This window comes from Nicotiana tomentosiformis, chromosome 8 (assembly GCF_000390325.3).
Source record: "Nicotiana tomentosiformis chromosome 8, ASM39032v3, whole genome shotgun sequence".
Taxonomy (NCBI): Eukaryota; Viridiplantae; Streptophyta; class Magnoliopsida; order Solanales; family Solanaceae; genus Nicotiana; species Nicotiana tomentosiformis.
Window position 1 is genome coordinate 60,728,127 of NC_090819.1, and position 24,495 is coordinate 60,752,621.

A 24,495-nucleotide genomic window follows, 5' to 3' on the forward strand; every position below is an offset into this window, starting at 1 on the left:
TAACTTCTTTTTATGCCATCTATAATTACGTTCTTTATTTGTGTCTATGTGAGATAGTTTAACATTGGGTATTTGTGAAAGCATGCTTAGATAGGGTTGGGTTTTCGATTATCACGCCTTTACCATGTTAGCCAGTAATATTGAACACATAATTGCATAGCCTAGGTAGAAATGACTTTCATCCGTCATTGTTCTTGATTGTGCGGACCACACTTGAATTTGTGCGGTCCATAAATATCTAATTTTGGTAACTTGGTTGATGACCCTGATTGTGCATCCATATTTTATTTGTGCAGGCCGCACTTGAAATTTTGCGACCACAAAGAGAGCTCGCATTGTCCTTCAGAGAACTTCTTCTCTGGGACCTGAATACTTTTACTCAAGTGCGGACTATAAAAATAAATATACAGACCGCAGTTGGATTTCTATGGCCACCGATGCAGGTCCGCACTGTCCTTCAGAGACTTCTCTTTGAGGACTTGAAACATCTGTGCAGGAGTGCAGCTGCACTTGAATTTGTGCGGATTGCACTTCCTCTTTGCGAACTGCACATGGAATTGTGCAAACCCCACTTCAGCTCTATCTTATGCATGTTACACCTGCAAACCCTACTGCTTCTAAGGTCTCCTCCACTGCTAATATGACTCTTAACTACTTTTCTACTTGTATATCAACTGACAAATATCTTTGTACATACGCAAATAATGGTGCGATGAAGAGGAAAAAGAGAGACATCCAAAGGAAGGGGTGGCCTAGGGAAAAAGAAGAGGCAGAGGTTCCATGCACCTAAGTTCCCAAAAGGAAATCGCTAAGAAGACTACTGCAGATTGGGGGAGAGGTAGAAGCCTCTTAGAGTTAGATTCTTATGTCCTGTCTAGGGAAGCCTCTGAAGGAAAATCGGTATCTCTATTTGAAGAGCACAATGAGGAGCAGTCTCGACCCTAGCCCTCCACACCTCAGAGCACCTCCCAAGGCACAACTAGCACCAATCATGAGTCAAATGTAGCTTCTCAAGACTGTGAGAATGTGGTCTGGGAAGACCAATTTTATATCCTTAATGCTTATTCAGACTTCCGAATGTAGTGGAAGTAAAGATCCCTTACTCACGAAAGGAAACTCCTCACCAAGGAATTAGACAAGTACAATCTGGCAGTCCTTGAGCAGCTTACAAAGAGGTAAGGGTGGATGCAGTTCACTCAGAAGCTGGTGGATGTTAGGGAACACTTTGTCAGGGAATTCTACGCCAACTCGGTGCATATTGTAAAAAGGGACCATGGTTACCAAAATGCGGAACTTAAAAGTGAAATTTGATCAGTGAACTTTGAATGCCTACCTCAAACTTGAGGATGAGGAGCCGAAGGTTTATTTGGCTAAGTTGGCTGAGAAGGAGGAGGTCAGACCATGGCTCGTAAAGATTCTTGCACCTGGGCCTACTCCCCCTTGGATAGGTTTTGGAGTGTCGATCCTCCGCCAGACTCTGAGTTTCGAAGCAAAGGGGTGGCAGACTATTTTGTGTACAAGACTTGATCCATGACTAAATGAGAACAACTTGCCTTTGCCAAGAGCAGTGCTAATAGCTTTTATCATGGCCGGGTACCCATTTAATGTGGGTGTTTTGATGTCGGCCAATATCACTTTGGTAGCTCAGTAGAGTAACACCTCCTACCCCTACCCCAGTACCATCACAGAGTACTTGATAGATTCAAATGTGGAGGCCATGACATTTGATACGACGGTTAATCTAATGGGTCCCTTTTGTCACGCCCCAACATGGGGAGGCGTGGCTGGCCCCTAGTGTCGTACTAGCCCGAGTGAACTACTATGTAACTCATAATCGTTCGACGAAAACTAGACCATACATAGGCCAACTTGGCTGAACTCATTCTTTTTGTAACTATCATGGGCTAACAAGATCACAACTCATAATGTATAACTGTAAGTGGGCAAACAGGGTGTCAGCGAACCATCGTACTCAAAACATGAATACACATGTGATGTCAAGGCCTCTGACATACTGTACCTAATGAACCTATGTCTACAAAGCCTCAAAGAGTATTTTACATCGAAAGACGCTCGGAACAGGTCCCCAGCCTACCCATAGATCTATAGCAAAACTTTGATATGATGACTTATAGACTCGATTGTACTCCGAATGAAGTGGGGTCTTACCGATCCTTCGTTGAATTCTTACCTCGTCTACTATGAGGGCTTGTCAAACTGATTACCTACACCTGCAAGTATGAATGCAGTGTCCACAACAAAAAGGACGTTCATACGAATAGTGTACCGAGTATGTAAGGAAGAACTGAAATATAACAATAAGCCAACATCAATGAGAGAGATATAAGAATCAACCTGAACCTTTGAAGTGCCACTGAGGGCCATAATATGCATATTAATTATACTTATATAATTATTGCCTCTCTTTGGGACTATTATCCATATCATAACATGACTGCCCAACTGAACAGTGGTAACTACCCGACTGATCATAGCTCAGTGGTAAATACGTGTCATTCCAACCGGAGATAAATAACGATACATAACTACCCAACCGGTGGTAACTGACTGATCGACGATAACTCGGTGGTAAATGCATAATTGTCCAACCGGTCATAGCTCGATGGTAAATGCATGACTGCCTAACCAGCCGTAGCTCGGTAGTAAATGGGTGAAGAGTCTTTTAGAATCATTAAGACATCTTTATCGTATGCCTCAATAGGGACTTAGGAACATACGTAGACATACTTTGAATTACATTTCACAGGAATGAATAACATAAACATCCTTAACTACTAAGAGTAGAACCATTTATGGAATAAAATTACATTTATGTTTCATTACCTGGATCATGCCAAAAGAAGGAAGGATTAGCCTTAACATACCTCATAATATCCCGTATGTCACACCTCCTTTTTCCGAAGAATAGGGAGTTTTTCCAATTAAAGTGACATTGTTCGAAATGGGATTATTTATTTAATTAGAGTCGCCACTTGAAAAATTTATTATGGTGTCCCAAGTCACCAGTTTATTTTATAATCCCAAATCGAGGAAATTGACTCTATTTATGGTCTGTGAACATAGAAGACCGGGTAAGGAAATCTGTTAACCCGGGAGAAGGTGTGAGGCACTCCCGAATTTCGTGGTTTTAACACGGTCTCTTAACAACTAATACTTGGCTTAATTATCTGAATTATTACATGTTTGAAAAACTTTTATGTGTTACCGCTTCTATACCACTTTTAATTATTTATTTAACTGCTTTTAGTATTTATGGAGTTATTTTTGAACAAGTTGCGATGCCGTACACTTGTCATTTTGGTATATATTGCAAACCGCACCACGTGAAACGCACTCGCGATTTACAACATGTTTATTATTATTATTTGAAGTTAAGGTCAAACCACGTGAAACGCGCACTCGAATTGGGGTTTACGTATCGTGACTATGCCACGGGAACCGTACCCATAGTCACAATGATTTATTATTTAATCGCGCCTGAAGTAACTACGATGTTCATGAATTATTGTCCTAAGTTTGAGATTTGTTGTGAGGTCATTGATTATGAAATATAATATTGGAAGAGCATGATTTGCAAATTATTTACACCAACTTCAAGATGAACTTCTTGCTAAAAGGAAGACACGGTTAATTCTGGAACTCTTAGCATTTTATCTATAAAAGAAAATGGGTCAACTGGATGTACTTACTAAGATTGGGTTACCTATAACTCTTATTAATTGGTCCTGATATGGTTCAGCTTAATCGAGTCCAAAAATGAAAATTTTAAAATCCACTTTGTTTTTTTTTTTTTAATTTCAAAACCCATCTGTCAAATCTTCATCCTCTAAGTCTAACTAAACCCAACTCAACAGATTATGTACCAAACTTAAACCAATATTTTTAACATGTAAATTCATAAGTTTTCTAATTAAACAAGAAACCAATAGGAAAAACTCAACAACTAATTAAATGAAAACCAAGCAAATAGCAAGATCACCCATCATTGATTATTAACCTTAATGGCCCAATTTTATTATCTAACTATCTTCCAAAAGGCATGTTAATGCTAAATTAATTGATTGTCAGATTTTTCAGTCAACTCAAATTACTAAAGTAAGCAAACAACCCAATATCCGTCATTAAAGCCAATAAATAATTAACATTAACAGTTGAAGAAAAATTCCATGAGCATCCTGTAAATCCATCCAAACATGCATTTGAAAGCTTAAACAAGTAGAAGCTATTCATTAACTAGAGAAACAATCAAACAACAAAGCATAGGGTATTCAGTGGATTAAGTACGCATTATGTAATTGAAATGCACCTTTGAGAATTATTTTTTCAAATTTGATTCAAAACCTTCAGCAATGTACAAAACGAGGAGGAAACCGAAACTTGACAAACGGCCAGAACCGAAAATGCGAACATGACCTTGACCAAAAAACTTATAACTCGAACGGACTTTCAGAAAACTTCACTCGATCTATTTCATTTTTGGTTAAGATATGTTGGGTTTCGTGGAGGAAAAGTTGTTGGTTTCAAGGCGATTTTATGGCTGATTTTGCTAGATTTTTGGCTGGAAAATAGAGCCGGTTTTGGATAGCTTTTGGATAGAGTTCACTGCTGATTTTGGTGAAAAAGGTGGAGTTTTTTGTGTTCAACTTGACTGAAAATCGCAGCTACTACATGGCTTCGTTTTGGGGCTGGTTGGGGTCGTTTTTGAGCTGGAATTTAAGGTGAATTTAGAGATTGTTTTAAGCTAGTTTCAAGCTAAAATTTGTGGGGGATTTCACTGTTTATTTTTTTGTGAAGAAGCTGTGAATTTTTGCTTCTGCTGTGAGGAAGAATAAGCACTCATTTTTTCCTTTTTTCGCCACCCCCCACCCCCCCCCCCCCCCCCCGCGTCGTGCAAGGAATGTGTTTTAATTGTGCGTAGATATATAGCTGAGTGAGGGTGTGAATATAGTACCAAAAATGTGAGTAGGTGAGTGAAAATTTGTTGGGAGGAATTTTTCTCTCTTTCCAATGCACTCAAAAGGAAAAAACTGTTATATGAGTGCACGTGAGGCACAAAAATAGAATTAGCAATACCATTGTGAGGGAATCTTTTGCAACTTGGCCATTTTTGATTGGTTCTTTTTATTTGTTTCATTTTCAAATTATTTTCTTTTTAAGACAAATAAAGAAAAATACAATGATGAAATATTAGCTAAAAAGAGAACATATTTTTTTGTGAGTTTTTCTTTTCTTTTTCAAATGAACAAAAAAATTAATATTCTAAAAATGTGAATCTTTTTGTTGGTTTCAAATTTTCTCAAGCAAAACCTATAAAAAGGTGAAATAAAAGATAAAACATCAAGATTAAACTTAAAAACTATTTAAATACTAAATATGGTCAAAATATAAGTGCTCACAACATGCCCCTCTTTGCTTGGAAACATGAAGAGTTTTCAGGCAAACACAAGGTGAGCTGTGTGACTAATGTTTGACCAAACCATTATTTAAAAGGGAAAGAAATAAGACAAAAGAGCGCAATCGAGTCCTGGTTGTAGACAACCTGCATATCCCGGGTTATAAGGGAATCAGATCGCGTGTAGTTCAAGAAGAGTGATGGAATGATGAGTTCGAGAGTCGAGTGAGACTCCGTCAAGGCTCCGGTCTGTGGTCCTGTTATTACATCAAAATCAAAATCAAAAGAAACTAAACAAGCCTATCAACTATGAGTTACAAGATTCCTATCTATAAGTCTTCTAAAGCTTGATCTTGAGTCTTGAATGGAGAATCATGCAGACTTTTGATTTGAACCTTGATGCTTGCTAGTTGTAGGTGTTAGTTCATTCTTCTACGGCTTCTTCTGATCAAAACAGGAATTGCAATGCTCGTGACTTCAGCCATGTCTTAAGCAGTTTACATCCTTTCATCCGCTTTTGCATTTTGGATTCACTTTTTTTTTTTTATGGATTAAGTCTTTTTCTTTTGGTCATCTCGAGCCGTGTACCTTGGGGTAAAACCTGCTCAAACACCAAAACAAACAAACAAACAAAATTTTTCTGCCCCAATTTTCACTAGGAAAATTTCGTGAGTTATTGTAACAAAACTCTAAACTACTTCTTTATTGAAAGCAATGAAGGGTCGGGAATGGTGTACCCCGAAAAGATCATGATGATTTTTTACTTTTTTTGTTTTTTTAGATGGTGTTCCTTTATTGTCAAAAAAATATCTCAAGATTTCTATCTTTAAGTCTTCTAAAGCTTGATCTTGAGTCTTGAATGGAGAATCATGCAGACTTTTGATTTGAACCTTGATGCTTGCTAGTTGCAGGTGTTAGTTCATTCTTTTACGGCTTCTTCTGATCAGAACAGGAATTGCAATGCTCGTGACTTCAGTCATGTCTTAAGCAGTTTACATCCTTTTATCCGCTTTTACATTTTGGATTTACTTCTTTTTCTTTATTTTCTTTATGGATTGAGACTTTTTCTTTTGGTCATCTCGAACCCTGTACCTCGGGGTAAAACCTACTCAGACACCAAAACAAATAAACGAACAAAATGTTTCTTCCCAAAATTTTTGTTAGGAAAATTTCGTGAGTTATTGTAACAAAACTCTAAACTACTTCTTTATTGAAAGGAATGAAGGGTCGGGAATGATGTACCTCAAAAAGATCATGATTTGTTTTTGTTTCTTTTGGATGGAGTTCTTTTATTGTAAAAAAGATGTCCCATTAAGGATTGGTGTACCTTATATTGGGAAAATATGGCCAGGGAATGGTATACCCTATATTGGCAAAGATATCAGGGAGTGGTGTACTCTGCCTTTAAGATCAAATCAACTAGGGAGTGGATACCCTATGTGGAAAGGAGACTAGGGAGTGGAGACCTTATGTCTAAAATAAAATTAACTAGGGAGTGGAGACCCTATGTTGGAAAATAAGACTAGGTTGAAAAGGAGACTAGGGAGTGGAGACCCTATGTTTAAAATAAAATCAACTAGGGAGTGGACACCCTATGTTGGAAAAGAAGACTAGGGAGTGGAGACCCTATGTTGGAAAAGAAGACTAGGGAGTGGAGATCCTATGTCTAAAATAAAAATCAACTAGAGAGTGGAGACCCCATGTCTAAAATAAAATCAACTAGGGAGTGGAGACCCTATGTTGGAAAACAAGACTAGGGAATTGTGTACCATAAGCTAAAACGAACCAAGAAGGATTTCTGGGTTTTGGTTTTTTTTTTTTTGTTTTTTTTTAGAAAAGTCATTTTCATTTTTTTTTCTTTTTTTTGAGAAAATAATTCTTCTAAACAAATTGCCCCAATGCTTATTTTCTTTTTTATGCATACTAGCAAGACAAATAAAGGCAAAGATTTTAGAAACTTCCCTTTGTTGGCTCTTCTCTTCTCTTCTTTTTCTATTTTTTTTTCTCTTTTTTTTTTGAACCACTTTCCTTGCACTGCTTTGTTCCTGTTTCAAACAAAAAAACTTTTTTTAGTTTTGAAAGTGGTGGTCAGTTTGTGGCCTTGAGTCTTGGGCAGCTTGGCTTTGTGATCATCCAACCTTTGGAAGACCGACTGCATTGGTAGTTGGTTGCACTGCTGGAAGACTCTGTTATTGCTTTTAAGGGACCTTTACTTTCTGTATCAAACCTGATTGTTTCTCTCGCAACGCCATTGGTGTTTTGTGGCTCAATCAGCCTTGTCTCAAAAAAGAGATTTCTTTTCTTAGATAACCTTTTCTGATATCTTGAATGACTTTTGCTTTTGAAGCAATTTGTCTATCGGAGAGAATCGAAACTGGTAAGTGCCTTTTGCATGATGTGCACACTTCATAGTCCTTGTTCAATACTACAGATAGTCCCTGATTAACTTTGAGATTACCTTTACTTGCTTTAGCTAAGTAGGTTGACAAGAGTCTTTTGGGGGGGAAGCATTTTCATGAATCCACAAGGCATGTTGATTGTAACAACTGAGTGTACTGGCCAAATTTACTTTGTGCAACTGAAAAGCTGGTAGCAGATTTTGAAATTTTTTCTTGCTTGTTTTGACAAGGACTGACTCAGAGTGAAGGACATAATGATGCAAAGAAACAATATTAACAAGAAATGCCCCTGTCGGGAAGAACAGAAAGAAGAGTTTTTTTTCAATAATTAGCCTTAATGATCATGACATGTATTTTGGACTTAATGGCCTGATCTATCAAACTGATCAAATCTTCCCTTTTACCATTCTTATGACCTTTGAAATCGGACTTGTTCGTGCGAATCCTTTGCATCAGCTTTACGACTCACTTTCGACTAGTGGTGCCCCGAAGGATTTTTCCCAACAAATCTCTCTCATTTATTTATCTCTACTTACTGTCGCCTTACAGTGCCCGTGAGGGTTTTCACTAGTAAGACTCTCTCATTTTTTTTTGATTCCTTGAGTGAGAACCCATGACCATGTCCCTCATATGAAAACCATTGCACATTGCGGATTTCCCTTGGCATTCTCAAAACTGATCAGGAGGTCTTATTTGGAAGGCTTTTGTATATGGTTAAAAAGAAAGGACGACATGAAAGTTCAAAAGACTCAATGATGGGGTCATACACTTTACAACTCTTGGAATCAACTCTTTCAAAAAACTAAAACAAACTCATGCCCCAGTTTTAGATACTGGAATGTTTTTTTAATTTTTTTTTACTCTTATTTGGTTGGACCGAACCGTGTAAGCCTACGTATCATTTTTTAAAGGAATCAGGTCAAACGTAGTTCAAACATCTAACATAACTATTTTTTTCATCTTTCTTTCTGTTTCTTTTTTTTCTTCATTTCTTTTTTTTTCTTTTGTTTTCAAAACATGTTGGCCAACTTTTATTTTTTGAAGGCATGGACCTTTGATTATTCTTTTTTTTAACTTGAGCTTTCTAAGAGTTTCCCTAGTTTGTACTCTTGGGGCATGGACTTTTCTATTCATTTTTTTAATTCTATATTTTTGGACTTTTAACTCGAAACTTGATTCCAAAATATGGAGTCAAAGAAAATAACATGAGCTTAAAAGGGGTAACAAATACTTTGTAAAGTATTTGGATAGCAGAAAAAGGGCCTCCCAGCCTCGAGAACGCCAAACAAAGTATCCTTTTGCGATCATAGCATTGATGAACATGTCTGTCTTCTTGGTGTGTCGTGGTCGAAAGACACTTTCCACCAAACTTCAATTGATTCTTTCTCAAACCCGACCTTCATAATGATTTGAAGGTAAAGATCATTAACCTCCACAAGTATGACTATTCTAGTTCTACGTGAATTTTTCTCGAGCTTAATTTCAAAGTGTTTCAACTCTTTATTCATCCCCAAAAGTGTCTTGTTCTCAGTTATCCAATTCAAGACTAGATCAATTTTATAAAAGCCGGTCAAAAATTCCGCATGCATGTCATGTCACAAAAACTAGCGGTGAAAGAATTAAGCATAGAATGAGACAAAGGGATAGAATAACACAAAGGGACAAATTGTATTTCATTAAATAAAAGATGGAAGGATTTGATGTAACGACCCAACCAATCGCTTTGAGCTCCAGTGCATCGTTCGGTGGTTTGGGGACATGAGCAGCTTCACTTCAGGTATTATGACTTGTACGCGTGGTTGGATTTTAATTTCGGGAAGTTCGAAGTTGATTTGGAAAGAAAATTCTAATTTCGGAAGCCTTAAGTTGGAGGAATTGACTAGAGTGTATTTTTTGAGTAAACGACCTCAGAATCGGGATTTGAAGGTTTCAACATGTTTGTATGATAATTTTGGACTTGGGCGTATGCCCGATGCAGGTTTTGGATGACCCGAGAGCGTTTCAGCGCCTATTATGGAAGTTGGCATTTTGGAAGAATTCCCTAAATTTGAGTTGTAGTACATTTCAAAGCTATCGATGTCCGTTTGGGATTCTGAGTAGGGAATAGCTCCGAATGGTGATCCTGATATTGGGAGCACGTCCGGATGTGGAAATTTGATTAATTTTGAAAAGTTTGACCGGGATTGGACTTTTTGATATCGGGGTCGGATTCCGATTTAGGAAGTTGGAGTAGGTCCGTAATGTCAATTATGACTTTTGTGCAAATTTGAGGTCAATCGGACGTGATTTGATAGGTTTTCGGCATCGATTGGAGAAGTTTGGAATTTCAAAGTTCATTAAGTTTGAATTGGAGGGTGATTCATAGTTTGAATGTTGTTTGGCGCGATTTGAGGCCTTGACTAAGTTCTTTATGCGTTTTGGGATGTGTTGGTATATTTAGGTAAAGTCCCGAGGACCTCGGGTGGATTCTGGATGGCTAACAGATCGAGTTTGGAAAACTGAAGCATATGTCTTCTGGTGTAACCGCACCTTCGAGGTTTTGGCCGCAGGTGCGCAGCCGCAGAAGCGGCCAAGAGTGTCGCAGAAGCGGTTCTGGCTGAGGTAGGTTGAGACCGCAGATGCGATCGAGATTCGCAGAAGCGGGACCGCACCTGCGCACGTGGAGTCACAGAAGCGAAGGCGCAGGAGCGTGTAAGGGGCGCAGATGCGACGGCTATTGGGTCGAGCTTGAACCGCACCTGGGATGGAATTTCCGCAGGTGCGGAGCCGCAGGAGCGGCTGTTGGACCGCAGAAGCAAGAAATTGGGCTGGGCAGTGTCATTTTAAAGACGAGATTTTGCCATTCTCTCTCATTTTTCATCTGGTTCGGGCGATGTTGGAGAGCTTCAAGGGGATATTTTCATCAAGCATCGCAAGGTAAGTGATTCCCACTTAATATAAGTTAAATACATGGATTCTATGAGGATTTAAGCATGAAAATTGGTAGAAATTCTGGAGTTTTTGGTAGAAAACCTAGAAATTGTATTTTTGGATTTTGACCACGAAATTGGACATGAAATTTGGAATAAATTATATATTTGAGTTTGTGGTGATATGGGTGAGGTCTATCTTTGAAAACTTTTGGAATCCGGGCACATGGGCCCGAGGGTGATTTTATCGACTTTTCAAGCGGAGTTAAGAATTGTTATAAATTGGATTATAATAAGTTTAGAGTGTGTATTTATGAATTTGCACGTTTATTGACTAGTTTTGGAGCGTTGGGTATCGGTTTGAGTTGTTGGAAGGGCTTGGGAGCCGGTGATGGAACTTCGAAGCGAGGTAAGTCTCCTTTCTAACCTTGTAAGAGGGAAATTACCCCATATGTGAAGTTAATTAATATGTGATGTTATTTGTGGGGACAACGTATGCACGAAGTGATGAGAGTCTGTACGTAGCTACTATTCTCGTATATGTCCGGATAGTTTTAGGTTTATACCATGCTTGTGGACACCCTTATTTGATTATATTTGTTAACTTTATCAAATGGAACTCAGTTGAGGATTTTTAAGGATTTAAAAGCTTCAAGTCGAATTATCTTTATTTTGAAAAGAATCGAGAAAGGGTTATGATTTATTGATAAATTTATATTTGACTGCGTCGCATGTATGAATTGCGAGCGGGTTAATAGATGCATCTATGGTTTGCGCCGTTCGAGGTTCGATAGTGCACAATTTACATTTATGTTGGATCAGGCCGAACATCCTCGGTGGTATTTATATGTGATAATAGAACTGGAAGTTCATTTCATAATCGGAATAAATTCATTGTTTGTGTGATCATATGTTTTAAAGGAAGGAAGTGATTCAAGCTCTTAAATATTTCTGAAGACTTGTTCAGTTATCTCTTCTTCTGAGTTTTATTGTTATACATATCTTGCTTATTAAGAATTTTATATTATCATATTGTTGGCCCTAGGTAAGTGTCGAAGCCGACCCCTCGTCACTACTTCTTCGAGGTTAGGCGGGATAGTTACTCGGTACACGTTGATTTACGTACTCATGCTACACTTGCTGCACGTTTTTGTGCAGGTGCATATATGTTTAGTGGTCTTGTGGGCGCAGAGGCGCGGTTATTGCGGAGACTTAGGTGAGCTACATTACACGTTACGAGTCCGCAACCAGCAGATTCTCCTTCAGAGTATTTATATTTTCCTGTCCGATTTGTATTCTGAATAGATGTTGTATTTTATTTTATATTCCTAGTTGATGCTCATGCACTTGTGACACCGGGTTTTGGGCGATTATGGGTTGCACTGTATTGGAATTGTTAAAAATATTTTTATTTATTTTGTAAATTTCATCTTTTACCATTTAATTGAAGGAAATATGATTTCAAAAATTTTAAAATGAGAACCAAATTAAGTATTTACTTTTGGCTTGCCTAACAGCGGTGTCTGGAGCCATCATGACCTTTAATGGATTTTGGGTCGTGACAACATCGTATCAGAGCACTAGGTTCACTTAGGTCTCACGAGTCATGGACGAGTCTAGTAGAGTCTTGCGGATCGGTACGGAGACGTCTGTATTTATCTTCGAGAGGCTACAATACTGTTAAGAGAACTTCCCTTCTTGATTCCTCATCGTGCGATTCGAATCCTTTGAGGCTTATTCCTTCATTCCCTTCCTATTCAGTCTTATGCGATGCGAAGCACTTGTTATAAATTGGAAATCGAGGAATTTTTATGGTACTACAAATGTGGTGCAGGATGTTTCTCTGTGCATATTTTATTGGGCTATTGTCATCGCCTCGCGGAAGGTCGTTCCGTCGTTGCAGCTCAGTATCAGCATTACCTAAGGTTTTGAAATTTTGCAGTTATGACGATTCGTGCATTGCTATCGCACCATGTTTGTGTAATGGTATGATTCTTGTCTATTCGTTGAATTAGTGAATGACTTGGAAAGGAGGTTTACCTAGTGCATGATTCATAGATCCAGGTTTGGATTATAAATGTTCAAAGGCAATAAGACTATAAATGTTCAGGTTTGGGTTGATAGAGTAACGGGACTTGGTATTTTCGAGCGTGGTGGAATTTTCATCTGTGATGTGGTGTCATCGTCCCTATTGAACGCGTTAAAGTTCGCCGGTGTCATAATCTTCATCAATTCGCCTTCGGGGGCAGTGTAGTGTGAGATGGTGCCAGAGAAGCGGTTGTCAGAGACAACGGAGTGCAGTAATTCCGGAATTTAAATGGGTAATTCTAATGTTGACGGCTCGAGGAAGATGATCTTCGGAGGGGTTTAAAGTTGGTAGCAATTTAATGGTTCAAGTGCTACAGAGATAGATATTGAGTTAAGGCAACAACTGGACAGCGAAGGATAAGGAAGGACATGTGTGGGGTGTCTTATGGTGGTTAAATTCTAGAATGTCAAGTGTGAGAAACAGAAGTCGGGTAGTTGCTTAAAGGAGATGGTTTGACCAAAGTAGGAGAGTGGCAGAGCTGCATATGGGTTCATTGGTGGGATGACTATACGCCTTGGGGGAAGTTAGATTGATTTGGGATTCATGGTGGACAGTGACTAGGTCTACGAGCTAATTTGGAATATTGGCTGCTATATTGAGGAAGATTGGGTGTGACATAAGGGAGTTGCTTAATAGGAAGCAGGATACAACATGGCTTTGGATTGGAATGTATTGTCGCACCTTTAGTTGATGTCCATGAGGGGTGAACGGACTTATATAGCTGATGAATGAGCACGGACTCGGGATGGTTTATTGGTTTCGTGGTAATTATACTCGGTGCAGCGTTGTTGGAAGGTGTCGGCACGAAATTTTCATAGGTGGTTTATCTCTGGTGAGCAGGTTAACGGTTACGTGGTATTGATGAATCTTCTATGAAGAATTTCACTGGCTACTTGGTGAGAGGTCGAACATGTGAATGTGGCTAGTGATTCAGAATGTTCATGAAATGGTTAACATGAAGATTTCGAGGAACTTGGCGGGTCGATTGCGCGAGATCATGTCAATAGGAGATAAGGAATCTTGGTAGGTTCCAGGGTTATGTAATGGTGTCTTCAAGCTAAGTGGGAGAGCCCTACAACCTATGATTGGATTGCATGGTTGTCTATTTGAGAGGCTTCTGGTTATCGGTATGTTGGTGGGCTATTACGGCTAAGGAAAGAGAACGTCAGTGGTGAATTGAGCAAAGGATTTGAGGAATGTGTGCTATAATTGGCCTTTATCGATTTATGTTCAGGTTTTGGGAAGACTTAGAGTTTATGCTTTGTGTAGAGGTGAGTTACAAGGAACGCGATTCAACCAGGTGTTTCTTTGATAGGGTGTTCATGTGCCAGCAGGGCCTTGGAGTTTGATCATAATTGGGAACAAGTCAGAGTGGATGACTCTCAACAATGGTTCTAGTGGGTTCAAAGTGTGGTGCTTAAGGATTTCGAGCCAATAGTATGGTTAAGTATTGAGCTTTTGCAGCGGATTATGAAAAATAGCTTGGAGTGTTCTACGTTATCTTCGGTCTGCGGTGTGACATTGGAGGAATGGGAGAAAATAACTTTGGATTCATAGAGGGATTTTCACAATGGGTATACCAGTTGAAGACACGAATATGCGCACAAGGAGGGCATGAGATGGATTGTGGATTTTGGAGACAATATGGTCTCGTGAAATGGGGTGACTCAGGATGAGTGTGGATTGAGTTCGTTATATTGATAAAAGGGCTGTTGTTATTTCTAAGGAAGATCCAGAGTAAATTAGAAGAAGTCGGATTCGGTTAGCAATGGTTGAATTGGCATGATGATGGTAGTGATCAGTTCCTTCAGCGTGTTAAGTATACCTGTGATTTGTGGCAGTACGTGCGAGGTTTGACGGCCGCCGCAATTGATCTTATTTGGAGGCATGCGAGTATTAGGGCCTGTTATGGGTAGATGGAGCCCAGAAGAATTATGGTGGTTTAAACCACCACTCGAGGTTTGTATTTTCTGCGGTTATGGGAATTCAGTCACGTGGGGCGATGGTTCTTCTGAAATGAGTTAAGTGAAAAGTTTCTATATGATGAAGTGTGTACCCTATTGGTGGTTCGGGAGTTATGATGAAATTATGGTACTCTTGCGTATCGGTATGTTAGGTGCAGTGAGCGGCATGGGAATTGGAAGTTGAGGATCAAGGTTGCAGTTGATGTCAACAAGAATGTCACGAGCTCGGATGAGCAGGGAAGAATTCAGATGTCTAGAGTGAGCTGGCACTGCCTTTAGTGTCACCTGAGATCGGTGTCCTATGTAAGGGGCTTTGTATACTGATTTGCGGCTTCTTGATTTGCTTTACAGTATTAGTGTGGCCGGTGGTATGGATATGCAAGCTTGTGACCTGGTGCGGAAGGTCGTGGGAGCGTATCCCATGGGAAAATTGTATAAGTGTGTCATGTAGTAACCTGATTGATTAAAGATTCGAAAACAAGTATGGGGATTGTGGTACTATCGCTAATGTAATAATTTATGCCTGGAGGTCGCTCGGTTCATTTGGTTGTGGAATGTGGAAATTTGTTCAGGATTTGACGGTTGTTCTTATGTATCGTGAATAGGTCATTGTGGGCCCTTGAGAGGCTACTTAGTCAAGCATGGTATGATCAGAATCAGTTTGAGGTCCTTGGATGGATTTAAATGTGAATGTGAGCTCTATATCAGGCCGGATGTGATCATCTCAGCATAGCATTGTTTTTGGAAAGGTCTTCGGGCCTTGGACGTTATTCCTGTCGTCAGCTATCCTGTGTAATCTATATTATACCAAGTGGGTTGTGAGGTGGTTTGATTATTCGCACTCGTATTGAGATCCCGTATGGTTTGTGTTATTATGTGAGCAGGATGGCTCTCGAGATACAAGTCATATATCGCACCTTAGTGGTGCTTGAGTTTTGTAGCACGTGATGCTACCCGTCTCCCCAGAATTTGCATTATGCACTTGGCGTGCTTATGGTTGATATCCGGGCATTTCGTGTGTATGAGCGTTATGGCTCGATGTGTGTCTTCTTTAGATTATTATGTGTGGATCGGGTGACACGCCACCACGGGTATATGGTTGGATCGGGTGGCACGCCGCCACGGATATGTTGATTGGATCGGGTGGCACGCCGCCACGTGTATCATGGTTGGATCGGGTTTCATGATGCAATGGTATCATATGTGGATCGTGTTGCACGCCGCAACAATGTGTTATTGAGTACAGTTTCCCAAATCTATTATTGCGTGTTTTGCTTCTCATTTCCTGAGGAAGGTTCATTACATCCTTTCAGTTGTTTAATTAGCTACGTGAGTTGAATAACTCTTTCCAGAGTTCGTTTTTCCTTATGTACCACATTCGAGTTTATGGATTGTTGGCACATGGTGGCATCATATGAGATCTTTGGTAGTGTTTTGGTGGCTTATTGCCAGAACGACTTGTACTGGGTGAGACGAGATTTTTGGACCTGGGTTCAATGCGATCAGATTTATATAAGGCATATTAAAGAGTAAATATTGTTATTCAGTCCAGAATGAGGTAACGGTTCTTGTCGGGAGGATATACTCCATAAATTGTAATTCGGCAGGTGGCTATGAGTTCTACACATCTTCTCTGTTGTGGCATTTCAAGAATTGGAACATGACTTATATGAGTCATGAGGTGTGTTGTAAGCATCAGATGCGTGGTATTTCAGCTATTGTTGTCAGAGGATATTATTATGGTCATGTAAATGATACGGTGCATGGTGTGAATTCAATGAGAGTATACAATCACGTATTGGTACATCGTGTAGTGAGTGATACGGTGTTCGGATGATGGGAGCAGGCCTGGCAGAAAATTTCGAATTTTGGAATTTGGCTCTAAGGCTAATTTAAAAAAACAAAAAGGGGAATCTTTGGATTTGCTCGAGCAAATTACTCAACTGAGTGGTGGTAGTACGGATTGGTGCACGAGCTTTTAAACAATGATTTCAGAAAACTCTAGAGCAGTTCTTAGCACGTTCGCGGACAAACGTATGTTTAAGTGGGCGAGAATGTAACGACCCGATAGGTCGTTTTGAGCTCCAGCGCATCGTTCGGCGGTTTGGGGCTATGAGCAGCTTCACTTCAGGTATTATGACTTGTACGCGTGGTCGGAATTTAATTTCGGGAAGTTCAGAGTTGATTTGGAAAGAAAATTCTATTTTCGGAAGCCTTAAGTTGGAGGAATTGACTAAAGTGTGATTTTTGAGTAAACGACCTCGGAACCAGGATTTGAAAGTTCCAACAGGTTTGTATGATGATTTTGGACTTGGGCGTATGCCCGGAGCGGGTTTTGGATGACCCGAGAGCGTTTCGGCGCTTATTATGGAAGTTGGCATTTTGGAAGAATTCCCTAAATTTGAGTTGAAGTACATTTCAATGCTCTCGATGTCCGTTTGGGATTCTGAGTAGGGAATAGCTCCGAATGGCGATTCTGGTATTGGGAGCGCCTCCGGGTGTAGATTTGGAGGCCCGTAGGTCATTTCGGGATCATTTGGCAAAAGTGGGAAATTTGGTTAATTTTGAGAAGTTTAACCGGGAGTGGACTTTTTGATATCGGGGTCGAATTCCGATTCGGGAAGTTGGAATAGATTTGTAATGTCCATTATGACTTGTGTGCGAAATTTGAGGTCAATTTGACATGATTTGATAGGTTTCGGCATCGATTGGAGAAGTTTGGAATTTTAAACTTTATTAAGTTTGAATTGGAGGGTGATTCATTGTTTCGATGTTGTTTGGCGCAATTTGAGGCCTAGACTAAGTTCGTAATGCATTTTTGGACGTGTAGGTATATTTGGGTGAGGTCCCGAGGACCTCGGGTGGATTCCGGATGGTTAACGGATCGAGCTTGGACTTGTAAGAAAAACTAAAGCATATGTCTTCTGGTGTAACCGCACCTGTGAGGTTTTGGCCGCAGGTGCGAAGCCGCAGAAGCGGCCAAGATTGTCGCAAAAGCAGTTCTTGCTGGGGTAGGCTGGGACCGCAGATGTTGTCGAGTTCCGCAGAAGCGGGACCGCACCTGTGCACGTGGAGTCACAGAAGCGAAGGCGCATAAACGTGTAAGGGGCGCAGATGCGGGGGCTGTTGGGCCGAGCTTGAACCGCACCTGCGATGGAATTTTCGTAGGTGCGGAGCCGCAGGAGCAGCTGTTGGACCGCAGAAGCGAGAAGTCGGGCTGGGCAGTGTCATTTTAGAGACGAGATTTGGCCATTTTCTCTCATATTTCATCTGGTTGGGGCGATTTTGGAGAGCTTCAAGGGGAGATTTTCATCAAGCATCGCAAGGTAAATGATTCCCACTTATTATAAGTTAAATACATGGATTCTATGAGGATTTAAGCAAGAAGATTGGTAGAAATTGTGGAGTTTTTGGTAGAAAACCTAGAAATTTTATTTTGGATTTTGACCACGAAATTGGACATGGAATTTAGAATAAATTATATATTTGAGTTTGTGGTGATATGGGTAAGGTTTATCTTCAAAAATTTTCGGAATCCAGGCACTTGGGCCCGAGGGTGATTTTATCGACTTTTCAAGGGGAGTTAAGAATTGTTATAAATTAGATTAAAATAAGTATTAGAGTGTGTATTTATGGATTTGCACGTTTATTGACTAGTTTTGGAGCGTTGGGCATTGGTTTGAGTTATTGGAAGGGCTTGGGAGCCGGTGATAGAACTTCGGAGCGAGGTAAGTCTCCTTTCTAACCTTGTAAGAGGCAAATTACCCCATAGGTGAACTTAATTAATATGTGTTGTTGTTTGTCTGGGCTACGTACGCACGAAGTGACGAGAGTCTGTACGTAGCTACTATTCCCATTTATGTCCTGGTAGTTTTAGGTTTACACCATGCTTGTGGACACCGTTATTTGATTATACTTGTTAACTGTATCAAATGGAACTGAGTTGAGGATTTTTAAGGATTTAAAAGCTTCAAGTCGAATTGTCTTTATTTTGAAAAGAATCAAGAAAGGGTTATGTTTTATTGATAAATATATATTTGACCGCCTCGCATGTATGATTCGCCAGTGGGGTAATAGATGCATCTATGGTTCACGTCGTTCGACCATCGGCAGTGCAGAGTTTACATTTATGTTGGATCGGGCCGAACGTCCTCGGTGGTATTCATGTGTGATAATAGAACTGGAAGTTCCTTTCATAATCCGAATAAATTCATTGTTTGTGTGATTATATGCTTTAAAGGAAGGAAGTGATTCAAGCTCTTAAATATTTCTGAAGACTTGTTCAGTTATCTCTTGTTCTGAGTTTTATTATTATATATATCTTGCTTAATTAGAATTTCATCTTATCATATTGTTGGCCCTAGGTAAGTGTCGGAGTCGACCCCTCGTCACTATTTCTTCGAGGTTAGGCGGGTTACTTACTTGGTATGCGTTGATTTGCATACTCATGCTACACTTACTGCACATTTTTGTGCAGGTGCATATATGGCTAGTGGCCCTGTGGGCACAAAGATGCGGTTATTATGGGGACTTAGGTAAGCTGCATTCCACGTTACGAGTCCGCAGCCAGCAGAGTCTCCTTCAGAGTACTTATATTTTTCTGTCCAATTTGTATTCCGGACAGATATTGTATTTTATTTTATATTTCTAGTTGATGCTCAAGCACTTGTGACACCGGGTTTTGGACGATTATGGATTGCACTGTATTTGAATTGTTAAAAATATTTTTACTTATTTTGTAAATTTCATCTTTTACCATTTAATTGAAGAAAATATGATTTCAAAAATATTAAAATGAGAAACAAATTAAGTATTTACTTTTGTCTTGCCTGACAGCAGTGTCCGGCGCCATCACGACCTTTAATGGATTTTGAGTCGTGACATTTGACAATAAGACAAACAAACTAAAATCTGGGTTACAACCCTGGATAACCCAGATAATAGAAAAGATGACAAAACAAGCTACCAAGACTCCTCCCTGTCTAAAAAAGGAGTGACTTTCCAGTTGCTAAGAAACATCTTAGCCACAAATATGCACATCAACACTACTACGTCATTCAGTACTTTTTATTGCTTTTGATTCAACACTCAAATTTTGATTTTTGATCAAACCGTTCCCAATATCGACTATCGGATTTCAGGACTGACGACATGGGAAATTTCAAAGCAACTCGTTTACTAAAAGACTTGGAAGAATTCTTATGTCTCCCTATCATCAAATCATCCTGAGCAAGCCATGTCCTATTACTCAAATCTGGTAAAGTCAACCTCACATTTGCCTCTATTTTTATCACCAACTTGTCTACTTGCCTTTTCGTGACCTTAATTAGATCAACAATAGTGGTTCTTGTTCCTTCGGTCGTGAAAATGCTTTTATTTCTGAGAGATCCTGGACTCGCCATTGCAAACCAGCAAACCGACCACCTTTAACTAGCTTTTATTCCAAAACAACAAGCATGTTAGAATAAACACTCTCTTTTCTTATCTTTCTTTTTTTCATTTTAGATGAATCGATCGAACCTGATGTGGGTTGCCTACATATCATGTGGGAACATAAATTAGATCTTTGCGTAGTTCGGGAAGATCAGGAATAAAGTAAATAAACTAACTCTTTTTTTTGAATTTTGAATTTTTTTTTAATTTCCAAAAGAAAGACTTATAAAGAAGAAAGAAAATATTTTTGGAATTTGATTTGTTTGTTTTTTTTGTTGATAATTTTTGAAAAGAAAGACTTATAGAGAAGAAAGAAAATATATTTGAATTTCGATTTGTTTTTTTTTTCGGAATTTCGAAAGAAAAACTTCTGAAGAAGAAAGAAAATATTTTTGAATTTTTGATTTTTGATTTTGAATTTATGAAAGAAAGACTTTTAAAAAAAGAAAATATTTTTGAATAATTTTCTTTTCAATTTTCGAAACATAAACTTCTGAAAAAGAATGGAAATATTTTTGGATTTTGAGAAGAAATTAAAAAAAATTATTTTTGGATATTTTTTAAAAATTGGTGTCTCAAATAAAGACTTTTCTAAATAAAGAACTAAAGGAAAATATTTTTGAATTTTTTGTTTTTTAAAATTGTGAGCCGGAACCGATGAGCTTTGCCTACGTATCTTATATCCGGTGAGAATCAGACCCGCGTAGTTCGGTCAGTTTTTCAAGACCGGGGAAAAATGTCATTTTTGAAAATTTGGACTCATTTGTGACAACCTTCTAAAAATTCGGCAGAGTTTCAGGATCTTATTTTCCTCTTTTTTTTCAAATACCGGGAAATTTAGGAACCGGGTTAATTTTTTCTCTCATGTGTTTCTTGATTTTCTTTCCCTATTCTAGAACCAGTCAACATGTAAAGCAGAACAAACAAATGCAACAAGTAGCACGTAAGAAGTATCAGGATGGTCTTTTTATATTGGGGTACACTGTCCTAGACGGATACAACCCCCGTGTTGCGTCCCCAAAGTCAAATGCACGTTATGCAAACAAGCGTACCTAATAGGGATCTCACATGAGGCTTTGTTCTTCTAAGTTTAAACCTTACTGTATAGAGTTCTAGACAAGGCTTACCCGAGCGGACAACTCGAGCCGGGGGAAGGGGGTCAGCGTACCGAGAATACAGAAGCTTCACCGGCTTAGCAACTTGTCTGATCCTCATTCTAAAATTAGGGATATGACTCTAACATAAAAGAAGCCACGCGAAGCGCACGCTTCCCAGAAGATTTAGAAGACTTAGAGAGAAGAAGGGTGTCGTAACAGTTTTATATACAGTTCACGACAATATCAAAGCGGTAAAGAGCGGCATTTGCACATTAGGCTCAAACACGTAATATCAGACAATCACAAGAAAGCCAAGCATAACAGTTATTCTAAGCTCGAATTCTGAACCATGAACCAGAGATTCTGGGTTCGATCTCCAGTAGAGTCGTCAGAGCTGTCACACCTCCTTTGTCCGAAGAATAGGGAGTTTTTTCAATTAAAGTGACATTGTTCATATGAGATTATTTATTTAATTAGAGTCGCCACTTGAAATATTTATTATGGTGTCACAAATCACCGGTTTATTTTAAAATCTCAAATCAAGGAAATTGACTCTATTTATGGTATGCGAACACGGAAGATCGGGTAAAGAATTCTGTTAACTCGGGAGAAGATGTGAGGCACTCCCGGATTCCGTGGTTATAACACGGTCACTTAACAATTAATACTTGGCTTAATTATCTGAATTATTACATGTTTATTAACTTTTTATGTGTTATCGCTTCTATACCACTTTTGATTATTTATTTAACTGCTTTTAGTATTTATGGAGTTATTTTTGAACAAGTTACGATATCGTACACTTGTCATTTTGGTACACATTACAAACCGCGCCACGTAAAATGCACCTGCTATTTACAACATGTTTATTATTATTATTTGAAGCTATGGTCAAGTCGCGTGAAATGCGCACTCGAATTGGGGTTTACGTATCGTGACTATGCCACGGGAACCGCACCCATAGTCACGACGATTTATTATTTAATCGCGCCGGAAGCAACTACGATGTTCATGAATTATTGTCCTAAGCTACTTTGAGATTTGTTGTGAGGTCATTGATTATGGAATACAATATTGGAAGAGCATGATTTACAAATTGTTTACACCAACTTCTTGATGAACTTCTTGCTAAAAGGAAGACACAACTACTTCTGGAAAGCTTGGCATTTTGTCTATAAAAGAAAATGGGCCAGCTGGATGTACTTACTAAGATTGGGTTACCTACAGCTCTTATTAATTGGGCCTGATATGGTTCAGCTTAATAGAGTCCAAAAATAAAAATGAAAATTTTCAAATCCACTTTGTTTTTTTTTTAAAATTTCAAAACCCATCTGCCAAATCTTCATCCTCTAAGTCTAACTAAACCCAACTCAACAGATTATGTACCAAACTTAAACCAATATTTTTAACATGTAAATTAATAAGTTTTCTAATTAAACAAGAAACCAATAAGAAAAACTCAACAACTAATTTAATGAAAACCAAGCAAACAGTAAGATAATCCATCATTGGTTATTAACTTTAATGGCTCAATTTTATTATCTAACAATCTTCCAAAGGGCATGTTAATGCTAAATTAATTGATTTTCTGATTTTTCAGTCAACGCAAATTACTAAAGTAAGCAAACAGCCCAATATCTGTCATTAAAGCCAATAAATAATTAACATTAACAATTGAAGAGAAATTCCATGAGCAACATGTAAATCCATCCAAACATGCATTTGAAAGCTTAAACAAGTAGAAGCTATTCATTAACTAGAGAAACAATCAAACAATAAAGCATATAGCATTCAGTGGATTAAATATTCATTATGTAATTAAAATGCACCTTTGAGAATTTCCTTTCCAAATTTGATTCAAAACCTTCAGCAATGTACAAAATGAGGAGGAAACTTAAACCTGACACACGGCCAGAACCGGAAACGTGAACAAGACCTTGACCGGAAAACTTCTAACTCGAACGGACTTTTAGAAAACTTCACCCGATCTATTCCATTTTTGGTTAAGATGTGCTGGGTTTCGTGGAGGAAAAATTATTGGTTTCAAGGCGATTTCATGGCTGATTTTGGTGTACAACTCGACTGAAAATTGCAACTGCTACATGACTTCATTTTGGGGCTGGTTGGGGTGTTTTTGAGCCAGAATTTGGGGTGAAGTTAGGGATTGCTTTAACCTAGTTTCAAGCTAAAATTTGTGGGGGTTCACTGATTTGTTTTGTGAAGAAGCAGTGGATTTTTGTTGCTGCTATGAGGAAGAAGAAGCACTCATTCTTTTCTTTTTTCGTTCCCCTCCCCCCCCCCCCCCTCCCGGTTGCGTAAGGAATGTCCCTTAATTGTGTGATGAATATGTGAGCAGGTGAGTGAAAATTTCTTGGGAGGAATCTTTCTCTTTTTTCAATGCACTTAAAAGGAAAAATCTGCTATCTGAGAGCACGTGAGGCACAAAAATGGAATTGGCAATGCCATTGTGAGAGAATTTTTGCAACTTGGTCATTCCTGATTGGTTCTTTTTATTTGCTTCATTTTCAAATTCTTTTCTTTTTAAGACAAATAATGATGAAATATTAGCTAAAGTATCTCTTAAAAGAGAACATATTTTTTTGTGAGTTTTTCTTTTCTTTTTCAAATAAACAAAAAATAATATTCTAAAAATGTGAATCTTTTTGTTGGTTTCCAATTTTCTCAAATAAAACCTATAAAAAGGTGAAACAAAAACTAAAATATCAAGATTAAACTTACAAACTATTTATATACTAAAGAGTAGTAAAAAATTTAAATATGGTCAAAAATTAGGTGCTCACACCGTATAATCCTAAATCTAACTTAACCTGCAGCTCCTGTGTCTAAAAGCAATGAACAACACTATTGTCACAATACAAATGCCATAACTTATCAACCTAGTGAGAGGGGTGAAGAACATCTAGGCTTGCTATGGCCTAAAAACGAATCAACCCAAGGAAATGGGTGAAGAACATACCTTATAGCACACAAACCCCCCAATTTCCGGAGCTTACTTCATTGCTATACCTTCTTCAATCATCCACGAAGAGAGAAAGAGGCGAACTATCGACTAGTTCGGATTCCAAATGCTTGAATCCACTTGTTTCACCTTCTCTACCTTTGATTTTGCTTCCAAATACTAAGGATATATTTAGGAGGTATTGGGAGAGTTTTAGGTCTGATTTGGGTAG

At 38.7% G+C, this 24,495-nt stretch overlaps 1 long non-coding RNA gene across 1 annotated transcript; it reads right to left on the bottom strand.

Moving 5' to 3' along the window:
- Window positions 1-5,406: 5,406 nt before the first annotated feature.
- On the bottom strand, window positions 5,407-23,725 carry LOC108946045 (uncharacterized). Its single transcript, XR_011410364.1, has 2 exons — window positions 23,134-23,725; window positions 5,407-6,014 (listed from the first exon to the last, which is right to left on the bottom strand). It is a non-coding gene; the product is annotated as an uncharacterized lncRNA (long non-coding RNA).
- Window positions 23,726-24,495: the final 770 nt, after the last annotated feature.